General features: G+C 54.8%; 1 protein-coding gene across 2 annotated transcripts in view; it reads left to right on the top strand.

The window, feature by feature from the left end:
• The first annotated feature begins 9,710 nt into the window (after positions 1 to 9,710).
• PDGFRB (platelet derived growth factor receptor beta) overlaps positions 9,711 to 15,258 on the top strand; it is a 36,222-nt gene continuing 30,674 nt past the window's right edge. For both annotated transcript variants that reach the window (XM_081826173.1, XM_081826174.1), the window contains exon 1: positions 9,711 to 10,143. The gene's annotated coding sequence lies outside the window, so the exon portion shown is untranslated. The remainder of the gene's footprint in view (positions 10,144 to 15,258) is intronic.

Below are 15,258 nucleotides of genomic sequence, written 5' to 3'. Positions count from 1 at the left end.
TGGATGTTTTTCCCGGGAAAATGCACATATGCACATACACGAGTCTGCATACAACTGGGGCGTTTTCCTGAGTTGACTTTCCAGAGAAAGCTCTTAAAGAGGTAGGGTAGGGGCATCTTTGCAGGACCTTCTAGGGAATTTTTCACAATTCTCTTGACGAATCCTTTTAGCCTCCCCCCCCCTTTATTTTAATGAGAAGTTTCAAACATACACAAAAGTGGAGCTTGTGGTGAACCACTCATACCCATCACCCTGCTCCAACCATTAGCAAGGTTTTGTAAGTTATTGCATCCCCTCCCCTCCCTTTTTGCTGAAGTATTTTAAAGATTTTATTTATTTATTTGACAGAGACAGCGAGAGCAGGAACACAAGCAGCGGGAGTGGGAGAGGGAGAAGCAGGCCTCCCGCTGAGCAGGGAGCCCGATGCGGGGCTCGATGCGGGGCTCGATCCCAGGACCCTGGGATCATGACCTGAGCCGAAGGCAGACGCTTAACGACTGAGCCACCCAGGCGCCCATTGCTGAAGTATTTTAAAACAAATCTCCAACATCATGTCATTTTACCCCTACATACTTCAGCATGCATCTCTAAAACACATGGACACTTTCTTACATAATATGCCATTAACGCATCTAACAAAATTAACACAAATTCTTGAGTATTATCTAACACTCAGTTCGTATGCAAAATACTCCAGTTGATTCAAACGTGTCTTTTTAACAGTTGGTTTGTGTGAATCAGGATCTAAAAGCCCTGATTCATTTATTATAGCTGGGGCCCACTGGTATTTTAAATGCATCTTGCATCTCCTTGTCCTGTTAAAGACTGGTAAACATTTCATAGCTATCCAAGGGGGAGTGCCTAAAACAGGTGAGGAGCTGGGAGTGGGTAGCAAGGTTGAGAGATTTGGGGAAGAATTCATGAAGGACAGGCTCTGGGTCAGGAAGTCTTGGAGCAATGGGTTTCCTTTCCCCAGTGGGGGTTCAGTGCCCACAAGCTGCACAGAGGCCCCCCCATGATGTTTGATCCTCCAACATTTCCTGGGGACACCCTAATTGTGCAGACATGTATTATCTATTCAACCTGTCCCTCCCTTGGGTAGGACATTTCAAGACTAAACAGATGTGTCAGGATCTGGATACAATTTACAGGGTCCAGTGCAAAATGACAGGGTGAGGTCCCTTGTTCAAATATTATTAAGAATTTCGAGATGGTGACAGGAGAGAATTCAACCATGCAGGGGGCCCTTCTAAACACTGGCCCTGTGTGACTGTACAGCCCCCCCACCCCGAAGAATCTGGCCCTGGCCAGAATCTTGCACTTTTGGGGTTCTGATGGTATGGTACTCTAACAGAATAAGGGGCAGTAAAGACAGGGCTCCCCTTCCTGCTCAGAGGAACCCTTTCCATTGTACAAGTGGAAGCACTGAGGCCCAGAAAAGAAATGGGGCAGGGGGGGCTCCCTGGGCTGTTACTGACATGGAGGCGCACAGGGCTGCCTCTGCAGGAAAGGCTCCCTTTCCCACGTTAGGAAGGGGACGTGTTGGTGAAATTTGCTCAGAAGTCATCTGGAGTGAGGGCTCCGCACAGGATCGACCTTTGCAAGGGGTCAGTAAAAGATTGCAAGTATACAGAGAAGCGAGAAGAGGCCCAAGAGGACTGGGTTTTCTCTCTGAGTTGACGAATTGCTCTGACAAGGAAGAGAAAATCTGGAGTGGGGCTTGAAGGACTGAGTTTGGGGAGGGGTGCAGGGAAGACCTGGGACCTGAGAGAGAAAGCTGTAGGCGCAGACATAGATTTCAACCCCTCTGTAATAAAGTGCTCTCTAAAAGGCCATCCATCACGAAATGGGCTGTCAGAAGATAGAGAGTGAGCTCATTATCACAGGAGGTATGCAAGTGACTGCTGGAGGGCTCTGATCAGGGATGCTGCAGAAAGTGTGCCTATCCTGGCTGGGGGGTTTTTGGGGGAGAAGGTTGGTGCTTTCTAGGTGCCCTCTAAAAGCACAGAGGTTGGGAATAAGTATAGGAATTCATTTGTTCTTGTGTTCATTCATTTCACACATGTATTAACACTCCTCCTTTGTGTTGACATTGTGTTTGGTAGTGGGTGAGGCCCTGCCCTTGGGGTTTTCACAGTCTGGGGGTGGGGGGGTGGGCGGGGAAGAAGCATGCATGAATCAAATAATCACAAACAAAGGTAAAATGACATCTTGGTAAGGGTCCCAAGAATTGGGACATTTGACCCAAAGGCAGGAGACATGGAAGTCTTGCAAGAGGAAGTGACATAGGAGTCAAGGTCCTGGGAACAGGGAAGGGCATTGCGGGCAGAGGGACAGTGTGAACAGAGCTGTTGAGGCCCAAGGGGACACATGGTCCGTAGAACCGGACCTGGAGCTCAGTGATGGGAGGCAGGAGAGGAGTCTGATGAGGGCAGGGCAAGGCCAGGGGGCACAACTGAGGCCAGGGGGGGACAGGCCTGATGAGAGTTGTGGGAAGACTTCCTTTAGGGCTTTGGGGGGTGGAGTTAGGAGTGGAACGATGGCTGTGGTTGGCATGTGGAGAATGAGTCAGAGGACAGGAGGAGAGCTGGAGAGCCGCGGGGAAGCTGTGCAGGGGTCCAGGAATGACAGAAGATGGTGTCCAACATTGGATGGTGGCTGGGAGCTGGGAGCCTTTCAGGCAAAGTGGGGACGATTTCCCTGATCAGGGAGAGCCCAGGAGCCCTGAGGCTTGGGGAAGCCGTGGCAGCTACTCCCTGAAACCCTAGTGTTGTCCTCCCCCAGGGTAGAGGCTGGGGTAGGCCTCCCACTCCACAGACACATGCTGGGGCAAACCTCTTTTTCCACCCTGCCCTGGGCCTGCTCTTTCTTGAGCCCTGCTGTTGGGATGGCTGGGGCGAACTGGCCCTGTTTGCTGGATGAGGAAGCGCAGAGAGGTCCAGGTATCTAGGCAAGGTCCCAGAGGCACAGCGCTGGGCACGGAAGCTGGGTCTCCTGACCCCACTGGCCTTTCTCGCTGCCTAACCGGAGTGCCCAAGAGGTCCTCAACTCAGCCCTGCCAAGCCTCCAAACCCACTCCTGGTCCACCTAGGGTAGGAGAGCAGGGACAATAGACTTCAAAGCATCCTGATCACGGAAGACCCTTGCAGAGCCAAACTACTCATTTTACAGATAGGGCAACTGAGGCCTAGAAGCCTAAAGAGAGAAGGGATTTTTGCCAAGTTCGCACAACAGGACAGTGCTGCAGTGGAAATAGACCCAGGTCTTCTGCCTGGCAGCTCAGTACCCCTTCATCCCATCTCTCTGAGAATGCAGGGTTTGGCCCTCCACCTCGTGCCTGAGCAACAATAATGACAATAGTACCACTATCTAGTGAGCATTCACTACGTACCAGGCGTGGTGTCAAGTCATTTGCGTGTATTATTTCCCATAGTGTGAGGTAGGGTCCTGTTAACCCCATCTGGCAGATGAAGCAGCTGGAGCGCAGAGAAGTGAAGTCACCCACCTGCGGCCACCTAGCAGGTGAGTGGCCTATCTGGAAGTTTTTCTTTCCTCTCCAGCCAAGCCAGCTTGGGAAGAGAGTGCACCGTGTATGTCTCTCTCCTAAACCTGGGGTTTGCTTATATAAATATCTGCTTCCTCTTCCTCCTCTGGCTCATGCAAAAGAGCCTCAGCTCTCCCCTTATCCTCACCTTCAGATGGATGCCCCCCGCCAACCAGAGATCCGAGACAGCCCTGATAGGACACCCCGGCTTTCCCCTCCCGAGGACACTGTAACTTTGTTCAAAAGTCCCAGGCTCGACATCTGGAATGGCAGGTCCTGCCCCACCTCAGCCTTGGACTTGCCATGTGACCTTGAGCACTTGCCCCCCTGGGTCTCAGTGTCCCCGTATGCCCACTGGGGACCAGTTGCCTCAGACAGTGGTCCAGCATGGTACTGTGACTGTGTGTGTGGAGAAGCCCCCATCCACGTCACAGCCTCTTCCTCTGACAGCCCCTTATCTCTGGGAGCGGCTGTTTATTGGACCCCTCCTTCGCTCTGGCTCCCCCGGTGGCCCCTCTTCCCTCTGGGCTGCTCTCACATACCCAGCCACAGGCTCCTGGGGTGGGGCGCAGAGACATGGCCTCATAAAGATCTTGGTGATAACTTGGTTTTTAAACAGGTTTATGGCCCTGGAAGAGGAAAGGTTCTGGGCTGAGCTTTCTGTTGGAAATGGTTTGCTTAAGAGAAGCTGGTGGGCTAACTTTCAGCCTACCCGGACCGCAGCCCAAGGGCTTTGACTCACTCTGTGACCTGGGGCCAGGAACTCTCCCTGCCTGAGCAGTTTCTGAGGTGCAAGCGGGGATGGTAATTCCTGCCCTGCCCACCTCCAGGGGGCAGATGTGAGGCTCTCGGGTGGGTACTGGGCTCCTGCGGGGTGTGTTTTCCTGCTGGACCCCTCCAGCACCTTTCCTCTCGTCCTCCAGAGGCTGGGGCGTCACCTGCTGGCACTGCAGGGTACTGCTGGAAGGCTCTCCGGCTGCTGTCAGTCGGGACCCCTGGACAGACTCGCTGGCTCTCCTCCCGCTCCCTGTGGGGCAGGCAGTCCCCCAGTATACAGCCACTTAGGGTGCAGAAGGGATGCTAGAACAAAGGCCTAGGGGCAGAGTGGCCTCACCCGAAGGAGCACTGCGTCTGACCCATTGTTCAGAGGAGATACAGCTGAGCCAGGGAAGGAAAGGAAGGTCATTGCATGAGTCAGTGGTCTAGCACAGACTGGGGCCCAGAAGTCCCAACACCCTGTCCAGTGCATTCCTGCAGCCTCTCGGGAGGACATAGTGCTGTGGGGAGGGCAGTCAGTCCAAGGTCGACTACGATAGCCTCCATACTAGTCTCCTGCCTCACCTCTGTTAGCCCATCCTCTGCAGTGCACCACAGAGACCTGATCTTATCAGTCACTGTTTTAAGATTGGGCATGGGCCTTCCTGACCTTCAGGCCTACAAGGCCCTGAGGCCTGGCCCCTGGCTTCCTCTCCAACCTAGACCCCCTCCCCCTCATGTCCCCTCTCTGCGCCTCACCATTCTTTTCTTTCTGCTCAAACACACCAAGCTCTTTTTGGCCTCCAAGTTTTTGCATATGCTGTTCCCTCTGCCTAGAACACTGTTCCCACCTTTGAGTTGTGTGTGGCCTCAGGTTTCTGTTGAAATATTTCTTCCACAGAGAAGCCTTCATCTGTCTAAACAAGAGCCCCCACCTGCCCTACCATTATTCTTCATCTCTTCACACTAATCACAATTTGATATTATTAATTTGTGCTTTCCTTGGTGTTCACTTGTGAGCTCTTTAAGGGTGGGGTACATAGTAGGTGCTCAATTAATTTCCATTGCATGGATAAATGGTAAGAGGGACAGCATGGCCTGCAAGTCAGAGGCCCCATTCCAGACTTGCTGTGTGCCTTCATGTAGGTTTGGGCCTCCTCTGGGACACAGCGTGTCCAGTGGTGGGGATATATGGGGCCTCTGAGGGCCCTGCTGTTCTGAGGATCCCTGAGCCATCTGTGCATACCAGGGCATACCCTTGATTCTGGGGTACCGAGCCTGAGGTCAGCGGGAGGCTGGGAGAGGCCAAGGCAGGCAGGGTCTCAAAGCCCTATCTCCTGGGACCCTGGTAGGCTTTGTTGGCTATAGTTTGGCCTAGTAAGAGCAGTCCTAGAAATCTAGGGCAGGAATGTGGCCCAAAGTCCCCTCTTGGTTCTTCTGTACCACCGGACAGCCACCATGCTGAATGTCCAGGAGGGGAAGGGGCAGTTCCCACAGTGTGCCTATTCCAGCTCCTTAGCTGCAGGCACAAGGATCCACCTGCTCAGGGTGTGCAGGGTGGAAGGACACTGCACTAGAGGTCACTGCTAGAGGTCAGCTGCAGGCACAAGGATCCACCTGCTCAGGGTGTGCCGGGTGGAAGGACACTGCGCTAGAGGTCACTGCTAGAGGTCAGCTGCAGGCACAAGGATCCACCTGCTCAGGGTGTGCAGGGTGGAAGGACACTGCGCTAGAGGTCAAGAGCCTTGCATCCCAGGACTTTTCTCTCTCTGCTAACTTTGGACAAGTCTTCTCCACTCTCTGGGCCTCAGTTTCCATGCCTGCCCTGTGGGCGCACTCTTAGGACTCTTCAGGCCCTGACTTCCAAGATGATGGTGCTGATGCCTGGGACATGTGTGCTGCTTCCTTGCCCCAGGCCTGGGGAGCCTGGGAGGGGGGCAGCGCTGGGAGCGTGGGAGAGCCAGATGTGGTGGCTGCTGGCCCTGCCTGAGTGAGTGCTGAGCTGGCCTACTGGGAATTCTCCCACTCAGGCGCCCTTTCCGGGCCCCCCTCCCCCTGCCCCACTGAGAGCTGCGGCTTCCGGCTCTGACAAGCGTGGGTGGGGGTCTGGGGGGGGCGGGTTCAGTTCAGCCTGATTCCCTCTTGGGCCTGAGTGTAGACAAAAAGCCTCCATTCCCGTCCTGGCCTTATACATTGCGAAGCCTTGCTCAGTCACTTTCCAGCATGGGCTTCCGTCATCTGATCCATAAAACGAGCATTTGGATTGGCTTCCCTGCAGCCCTGATGGTGGAATTCTGTGACAGAGGCTCCCGGAGGCGCCTAAGAATTGTTACCTTTGCTGGGGCTCCTCGCTCTGCTCTAGTCCTTGCCTAAAACGCTGGGTGCATCACTTATGTGGGCCTCTCAACAACTCTGTGAGGTAGGCACATGGATCCCCACTTTGCAGCTGCAAACACTGAGGCTCAGAGAGCTCAGGTAGTGTAATTTGTTCAGGCCACACAGCTAGGAAGTGATAGAGCTGGGCTGGAACTTCCAATGTCAGAGCTCAGGCTCTTGATCCTTGAGTGGGCCTCTGTGCAGTGGGGAGAAGGGGCGCTGAACCCCCAGGCCCAGAGCTCCCTTCTCCCTCTGGACCCCACTCACTCCACCTGAGGCAGGATGCTCTGTCCACCCACTGTCAGCCCAGCTTTTCCAAGTCAGCGTTGTCCCAGGCTGGACCGGGCTGCCAGCATCTGGGCAACTGGGAGGCTATTCATGGCCTGCCCTGTCCATGGTGGGGCTGGGGGCCGTGATGATCCCCCCCAGCTTGACAGTACTACACTGCTCGTGGGTACTGCCCTCTGTGCACAGGGGAAACTGAGGCCCAGAGAAGGAAGAGCTCAGCTCAGAGGCACACAACGATGGGCTGCAGCTGGAATGAGGGCAACTCCATATTTCAATAATACCTGCAGACACTGTACTGAGTCCTCTAGGTGCATTACAAATTGCAATGGTCTTTCAAATCATTCCTCAAATTAGCTCCATTTGCCAGAGGAAGAAATTGAGGCTCAGGAGTTTCAATGACTTGCCCAAGATCTTGCAGCTTGGCATTGCAGAATCTGGATTCGAACCCAGCTCTGTCTCTGGCTCTGGAATCTGCCCTGTCCATCATGACTCCTCTGCCTCTTCTGTCCAGCTCTTGGTGCGTGCCCTGTGGTGTTCCATGTGGCTCTGCGTCCCCCAGCCCCATCTCAGCTGAGAGGAGGCATAGCATAGTCCTGGTGCCTGCCAAGGGTTAATGGTGGTAGGGGCTAAGTGATTCCAGATGGGCCAGCCGCTCGGCTGGGCTGGCCGGAAACCAGCCGCCGCCAGCTTCCCGGGGGAGCCACCACCAGCCGCCCCCTCCCCTTTGTGCTGCATCTCTGGCCCCCAGCTGTCCCCTTGCCCTGGGGCCCGCTAGCCTCCTCTCCCTAACCAGAGCCCAATTCTAAGACACTTGTAAACAGAGCATCCCAAGGGCCTTCCAGCACAGTGAGTTCAACCCTGTTATGTACAGATGGGAAACTGAGGCTCAGAGAGGCGAAGGTATCTATCCAAGACAACACAGCAACTCCACAGCTGGGTCTCCTCGCTCCCAGATTTGTTTGGGGGGGTGCGGTTAGAGGTTGAAATGCCTCCTTGATCCCCCACCCCCCACCATCCCTGGAACTGTTCTGGTCCTAGCAGTTGGGTCAAGGCTTTGGAGGTGAATAGCCAAGACAAATGCTAGGAGTTGCAAAGACTCATGGAGCCTTCAGGCATAAGAAATTCCAGTGTAGGCTTGACCCTGTGGTCTTTGGAGTCCCCCTGTAATCCCCTATGATTCCACTGCTACCACACTGGGCTGGGACCCCTCTCTGATAATTGACTGATAATCAAAAAGCCTGCACGCCATGGGTTAGGGCCAGTCCGAGGACTCTTCCTTCTGTGTGGCCCAGCCCAGATGCTCTGCTGAGAAATCCCCACTCAGATAAGACCAAGAAATGACCTCAAGATATGCTATTGTGGTTGGCATAAAATCCCAGCTCAGGCCAACACTGCTGCCATGTGAACAGGGCCCCAAGGTGAGGCCCAGGAGAAGAAGGGGGTAGACAGAGGTGCAGCAGGTAAGGCAGAAGGAGCCCTGGGCAGAGTCAGGGTCTACCTGTGTGACCTGGGACACCTTTCTTTCCCTCTCTGGGACTCAAGTTTCCATGTGCATACAGTGTCAGGGCAGAGGGTGACTCACCTCAACTCTCTAAACCCTTTTAAAATGATGGCCTTGGGCATCTAAGGGCCAAGAGTCTGTGACTAGAGGCGTCTTCTGGTCTGAGGAAATGAGGGCGGACTAAGTGGAGGGCACGAGAGGTCCAACCAGGTTTTGGAGGAGCCTTGGCAGACCCTAGTAGGGAAGGGAGGGCAAGAGGCTGGCAATGGAACATTAGCAGGAAGAAGGAAGAAGGCAGGACAGGAGGCCCAGTCTGCTCTGCAATGTGGGGCTCCCGCTGGGGTCAGATCACCTGTGTCTGCTCCATCATGTAACTCAGGAGACCCCATCCACGCCAGTTCTGCCCTTGCCGTGTGAGCTTGGGAGGCTCAGTTCACTCCTCTGGGCTTCTGTTTCATTGTCTATAAAATGGGGAAATAATCCTTTCCTGATACTCGAAGGGCTGTGAGATGATAGGAAGGAATATGTTTGGAAATCTGAAGTACACTGGGTGACATCGGGCAGGTCTCCTCTCTCTGCGCCAACCCACGCCCGCGCCTTGGGTTTCTTCTTCTGAAAAGTGACTTGATACCAAAAAGTGTCAGTTAAAGGCATTCTCAGCACCCCTGCCCTTCTTTGGGGGACCTGCCTGTGCATCGTTGTCCCTCCCACTAGCCTGGGCAGCCCTGGAGTCAGGGACTGTGTCTTACTCACTACCGCATCCCAACACCCCGCACAGTGACTAGCACATAGTAGGTGCTCAACATGCTTGTTCAATAAATGGCTGTTGACTGAATCAATCACATTGGTGATCAGAGCTGCCTTTATAGATGGGGAAACTGAGGCACGGAGAAGGGAGTCCGTCCCAGGTGCCACGGCAAGGCATCAGGGAGGTGGGGTCAGGCCACTTTTTAATAAAAGTGACTCAGCGGTTGGCGTGGGCTGCGGAATTTCTAAATATCCCCTCACATCCTGAGAGAGCAGGCGACGGAGGGAGCAAGCAGAGGGGAAAAAAGGAAGAAAAACAAGAAACTTGGGGGAAAAGAAAGAGAGGGGGGAAGAAACTGAAATTGAAAACAGACACACGCGTCCACCTTCCCCGCCCCCTCGCCCCCCTTCTCCTGGCTGAGCCAATCAGAGGCGGCCCTGCAGCCTTTCCCCCAAAGTGGGGGGGGGGCAGGGAAGCCCACAGTGGTGTGAGCTCGTGGGGCTGCCAGCGCCCGCAGTCCCTGCCCATCCCGTCTGGGACCCAGGATCCCTCTGGGAACAAGTTGGAGGCAGAGAGGAGGAGGACAGCAAGGAGAGAACCGGCCCCTCTGACCAGCGGCGCCGGGCAGCAGCCTGTGCCCGGCACCACAGCCGGCCAGACCCAGGGCGGCCCCTCCTGGCAGCCCGGCTCCTCCAGAAGGATGCTTTGGGAGTGAGGCCACTCCTCACCCCTGCAGTCCCCCACTCCCTCCATTCTCCCGAGGCTCCTGGAGACGGCAGCTGTCCTCCCTGCCCTTCTGCCCAGCCGCTGCCCCATTTGGGGTCCAGCAAAGTCTTCTTGTTAATGAGAGGTCAGTGAGGAGGACTTCCTGGAGGGGGTGAGAGCTCAGAGCTCAGAACTGTGCCCACACCCTAAGGCACCAGCATCAAGGTAAGTGCTGGGAGAAGGGGGATCCCCAGCCCCTTGTCCTGTCCCCTTGCTCCAGTCTGTGCCTTCTTGGGTAGGTCAAAAAATGAAAAATACTTTTAACAAAACCAGATGGGAGGAGGCTGGGAGGCTGTGGGCGACATCAGGGCTGGAGGAGCCAGTTCTCTCCTCTCCTGCTCAGGCTGCTTCTAGGGTGGGTGGCCCCGGTCTCCACAGCCCTGCTGCCCCCTGCTTTCATCAAATGAACCTCAGAAATTTTGGGGTGCAGACTGAGGGCCTCTAAAACATAGCACCGCCTGAGGGGGCCGGGGAGAGCTGGAAGAAGCTTGAGAGGGGATTTGGGAGGCAGCAAGGAGGGTCCATGGAAAGGGGATCTAGCAGGGGATAGGGGACCTCAGAACCATGGCCCCTGTCTCTGGGCTCAAGCCTTATCCTTAAGAATCTGTCTGGCTCTAGGCCAGTCGGCCGCCAGGCAACCTCTGGGGATTTAAATGGATTTGCAAATTTTCCAGATTCCTAAGATGTCCTTCCAAACCCCCAGTGGCTGGGAAAGCGCGAAGGCAAGGGGGCTGTGGCAGGCCTAGCACAGCGATCATGGTCACGCAGCTGGGGCTGTGGGGCTGGGGGCCTGGGACCGGCCGTCAGATGTGGGGGGCCCCTCTGTGAAGAAGGGAGAGTCGGTTGCCTGGGCCGTTCCCTCTGGACCCAGGCAGCTGCTCAGGCTGCCTTGCTGCCTCCCTCCTTCCGGACGCTGCTTTCACTCCATCCTAAAACATGAATCTGATCACGATTCCTTCTTTGATTCTCCCCTATAGAAAGCCCCAACTCCTAATAGTAGCCTGCCACTGATTGACACTTACTGCATGTCAGGACCGTGCGGAGTGCTTTATGGGCCTGATCTCACGTAACTAACTCACCAGCAGCTCCAAGGCAGGGACAGATTTTATGTCGGTTTTACACGTGAGGTTCACCGCAGCTACAAAACTGCTTCACAGTGCTAGTTAAGTTGCAGAGCTCGGGGAGATAATAAGCTCCCTGCCCCATTTTGGGAGATGATAAGCTCCCTGCCTCGTTTCTCCAGACTTGGGCCTTGTGTTCCTGCCGGTCAGGTCCCAGGGCACCCAGGAGGAGTATGCACAATGCTGCCTGTGAGAACGTCCTTCCTCATTGCCTCCATTTTCCTTCAAGGACCTTCCCGACTTCACCTCCACCAGGCAGCCTTCCGGGGTTCTTCCAGTATTCCAAGTGCTTGCAATGCCCTTTGCCTGGTTGCTTGGGCTTCTCTTCCTCTTTGTGCTCTGTGTGCACAATCAGAGATCATTTGGGCCCCAGGTTCCCCCATCTTGTCTTCTGTCCCCAGCATGCGCAGGGGCGCAGTGAAACTGAGCAAATGTGCTGGTGAAAGGTAGGAGGGGCTCACTGAAGACTTTCTGTTCCCAAATGTGAACAGGCCTCTCCCTTCCCTCAGGTGCCCTTCCAGAACATCACGCTGTTCCTCCAGACTGCATTTTTCTATGTCAAACAGGGAGGAGTGTCCCTGCCTGTCTCTGCAATCCCAGAGTGCTCTACAGAGGCCTCTCGCCAGATATCTGAAGGCAGGCAGTCCTCCCCTGCCTCCGAGCAAGAGGCTCTGGGTCCACAGGGCTCGGGGATGGAGGGCCACGTTGGTCACTACCGCGGAGTGTTTGCCCTGTGCCAGGTGCAGAGCCCGGGACCCCACGCACCTTGTAATCCCCACGGCAGCTCTTGGGAATCCGTATTGTTGTTACCCCTGTTTTGAAGACAAGGAAAAACCAAGACTCAGAGAGGCTATGCGACTTTCCCAGTGTCACACAGTTAGAGTTGGTCCTTAGGCCCAGGTCTGCTTGAAACCAAAGACTTAATAACCCCTTGCTACCCAGGGAGCCCCGGGTCAGAAAGGAGAGAGTCTGCATCCTCCCCCAGAGGCTGTTGCTGGCTCCAGCCCCTTCCGCAGCAGTAAGTTCAGCGTCACGTCCCACCTGCTCCCAGGTCCCCCCGGAGGCTAGCCTGGTCCTGAGTGAGGAAGGAGGCCATCTGGCCAGCACCTTCCCTTCAGTGGTGATCAGGCAGCCCTCCCTCCTGTGTGGGAAGAAAAACTGAGGCTTGTAATTGCCCACAGATGTGGGACAGCGGAAAACACCGTGGATTCAGTCGAGACCGGGCGTTTGCCCTGGCTCAACTCAAGTCCACTGTGTGGCCAACCTCGGGTCCTCATATCCTTTTTCTGGGCAGCATCCACATTTGGAAGGCAGTGGGTACCATGGGTAAACCACATCAGGTTTGGGCATCAGAGGACTGTGCATTAACCCCTATTTGGCTCCTGGCTGGCTGTGTGACCCTGGGCTGGTGCTCTGTCACTCTTGGCATCAGTCTCGGAGCAGCTTCGGGAGGCATGTAGGCTCTGTGAGTATAACATAGGTAGGGTGCTTGGCAGTTCCTGCTGGGCTCTCTCAGGGCTGGACCTCGTGGTCATTGGCTAGGAGCGGGCTGTACTCCCTTCCTCCCGCACAGGACTCAGCAGTGAAATTAGTCTGGGATCCACAAAGGGCTATGCCCACCGAAGGGACTGGGACACCACGGGTATTCTAAAGTCCCACTTCCACCTTCCAGGCACGGTCTGGCTCTGAGACCAGCTGCCTTCTGGCCCGGAGGAGGGGACTTGGTGTTTAGCTCAGGATGGGCTGCTGAGTGTGGTGGGGAGGGAGGAAGAAAGGAGAGGGTCCCTAGACTGCCCTGAAATGCCCTCGGTGCCCACCTTACTTCCTTGTACATGTTTCAGAACCCTGTAGGCAGTGGGCCCTCGGAATGCCGGGAGATCTTCCTCCATTGTTTTCCATAGGCCTTCCTGGGGGCCTCCCCAAGGCAGAGTTCACAGCCCCTCAGCTGGGAAGCAGTGTGGGCAGGGTGAGATGACAGGGGCCAGCCATCCCTGAGTGCTTTCGTTGTGCCTCCCATTCCATTACTGTGAGGTTCACTGCTGTGTTCCTTGGGGCTTTGAATAGGCCTGGCACTCAGAAAGTGCTTAATAAATATTTGTCAAACTAATATAATCATCACAGCAACCTCCAAGAGCAGATATAAACTCTTTCTGTTTTACAGATGAGGAGATGCCCAGAGAGGTTAAGTCAGTCGCCCAAGGTCCCACAGCTAGGAAGTGGTAGAGCTGGGGTTTGCATCCGGGTGTTTGTGACTCCAGAGCCCTAGACAAGAGGCTGGGTAGGGCAAGGGCCACCTCTGGGCATCCAGCATTAACTCTGAGAATGTGCCTCAGCTGTGGGATCCCCTCAGAGTTCCAGAGGTGGTCGTCAGATCCTGGAACCCATCCTGTTGTGACTGGCTGAGTCAGTCCTTCTCTGGGCCTCAGTTTTCCCATCAGTAAGACCAGGAGGTTGAACAAGATGATCTCTGAGCTCCTTCCAGGCCTAAAACAATTCCAGGATTCCAAGCCCCGCCAGCCCAGATTGGCAGCCACACAAGCCCTGTTGTGTACTCAGGCATCATGCATATTTAACTTCACAATGAAAGGATTTTTTCTTACCCTTTCTTTACCGGTTACAGAAAGAGGTCAGGATCAATGATCGCTAATGGAAAACTGTAACCTGCAATAAAGAGGAGAAACTTTCTACAGTTAGAACAGCCCATTCGTTAATGCACTCAGTTTCTTGGGGAGCTCCGAGGACATGTTCCTGCAGAGCCCATGTGCCCATTTTCCTGGGGTACAGAGGAAGGAGGGTAGGAAAATTTGCCTGTTGGGGTGTGTATGTGTGGATGCTGTGAGCCTTTAGGCCCCTTCCAATGCCAATTTTTCAAATCTCTTATGCTCTGATTTCAAGAGGAAGAAGAGCTTTGGCCCAATGGTACATGGACGAATGATGTGGTCCAGAGGTGAGAGAATCGATGCAGAGTCCGGGTGGGAGAGGGTGTGGAATTTACACACTTGTTGCTTCCAGTGTAGGAGCCACCATAAGACCCTCCCAAGACTTCAGACCCAGAGCTTCAGGCAAAAGGGCTTCCTGAACCCCCAGGGACCACCCCCTTCCAGATGCTTTCTGGGGCACCTTGCCCCCAGCCTAGCGCAGGAGGCTGAAAATCAAAGTATATTGCTTTAGCTGCATTAATACCTTCTCTTCTCCTCGCTTCAGATCAGGGCTATTTGATGTCTCAGGTGCCCGAAACCTTTCATCTGCCAGAGGTACCATCTTCTCCGCCCTGTGATGGGAATGATCGTCCCTTGGGAGGTGGGGGCAGCAGGGCCAGGGAGTCAGTCCTTGAAGGTCAGAGATGAAAAGGCCTCTGGGGGTCACCTAGTTCAACTTCCTTCTTGTACAGGTAGGAAACTGAGGTCCAGAGAAGGGCTGCTCCAGGAGAGAGGTCCAGTCGTGCAGATGGTCAGTGGTAGCCCCGAGCCTGGGACCCAGCCACGCACGTGCTGTGTCCTCACTATCCTCCTCTGCCATCCGAGGCTCCCTCAGCCCCAGTTCTCCCTGGGCTGAGGTCACAGGGCAGAGTTTGGGCTGAAGAGGAAATGCCATTTCCATGAGGGGTGAGAACCCCCCGGGGTAGTTTTGTGGATCCACAGCTCTCCCCATGTCACTTCTCCATTGTGACCATATATATAAGTGAGGGAGAGGCCAAGGGGGCAGCTCAGTGACCCCAGATGTTCCATCCCGCTTTGCCCTTAGCCCCTGTCAGGCTTCCGTGGCTGTTTCAGATCCTCATTGCCGCCTCAGTAGCCTTCCTTTCTAGGAAGGAGAACCGGCTGGTGGGTCAGAGTCTCCACCCCTGAAGCTGAACGTCAGTTGGGCATGCGGGGGGATTCCAGGGTCAGTCCATAGGGCAGGGCTCAGCTTTACAAACCTGTCACAGCCGTGGCTCGGGGCATGGGGCTTGAAGGGAAAGGCTCACGTCTGATGCAGTTGACTGTGTGCTACCCCCCTCCTACCTGTATTTGTACCCTTATGAGTTCCCTCACTGCAGTCTGTCTGCTGAATGGATAGTGTCATAGTGATAAATAATGCAGGGGAGAGATGGAGAAACACACTGCTGGCTGGCTGGACAGTTGGCTTCCTGGTGCCTCCGGGGCAAAGCCTAAATCCT

This window comes from Leptonychotes weddellii, chromosome 7 (genome assembly GCF_054177405.1).
Source record: "Leptonychotes weddellii isolate Sample4059 chromosome 7, ASM5417740v2, whole genome shotgun sequence".
NCBI classification, from domain to species: Eukaryota; Metazoa; Chordata; class Mammalia; order Carnivora; family Phocidae; genus Leptonychotes; species Leptonychotes weddellii.
Note: the sequence above shows the minus strand (reverse complement) of the source record. Positions and strands in the feature narration are given on the sequence as shown.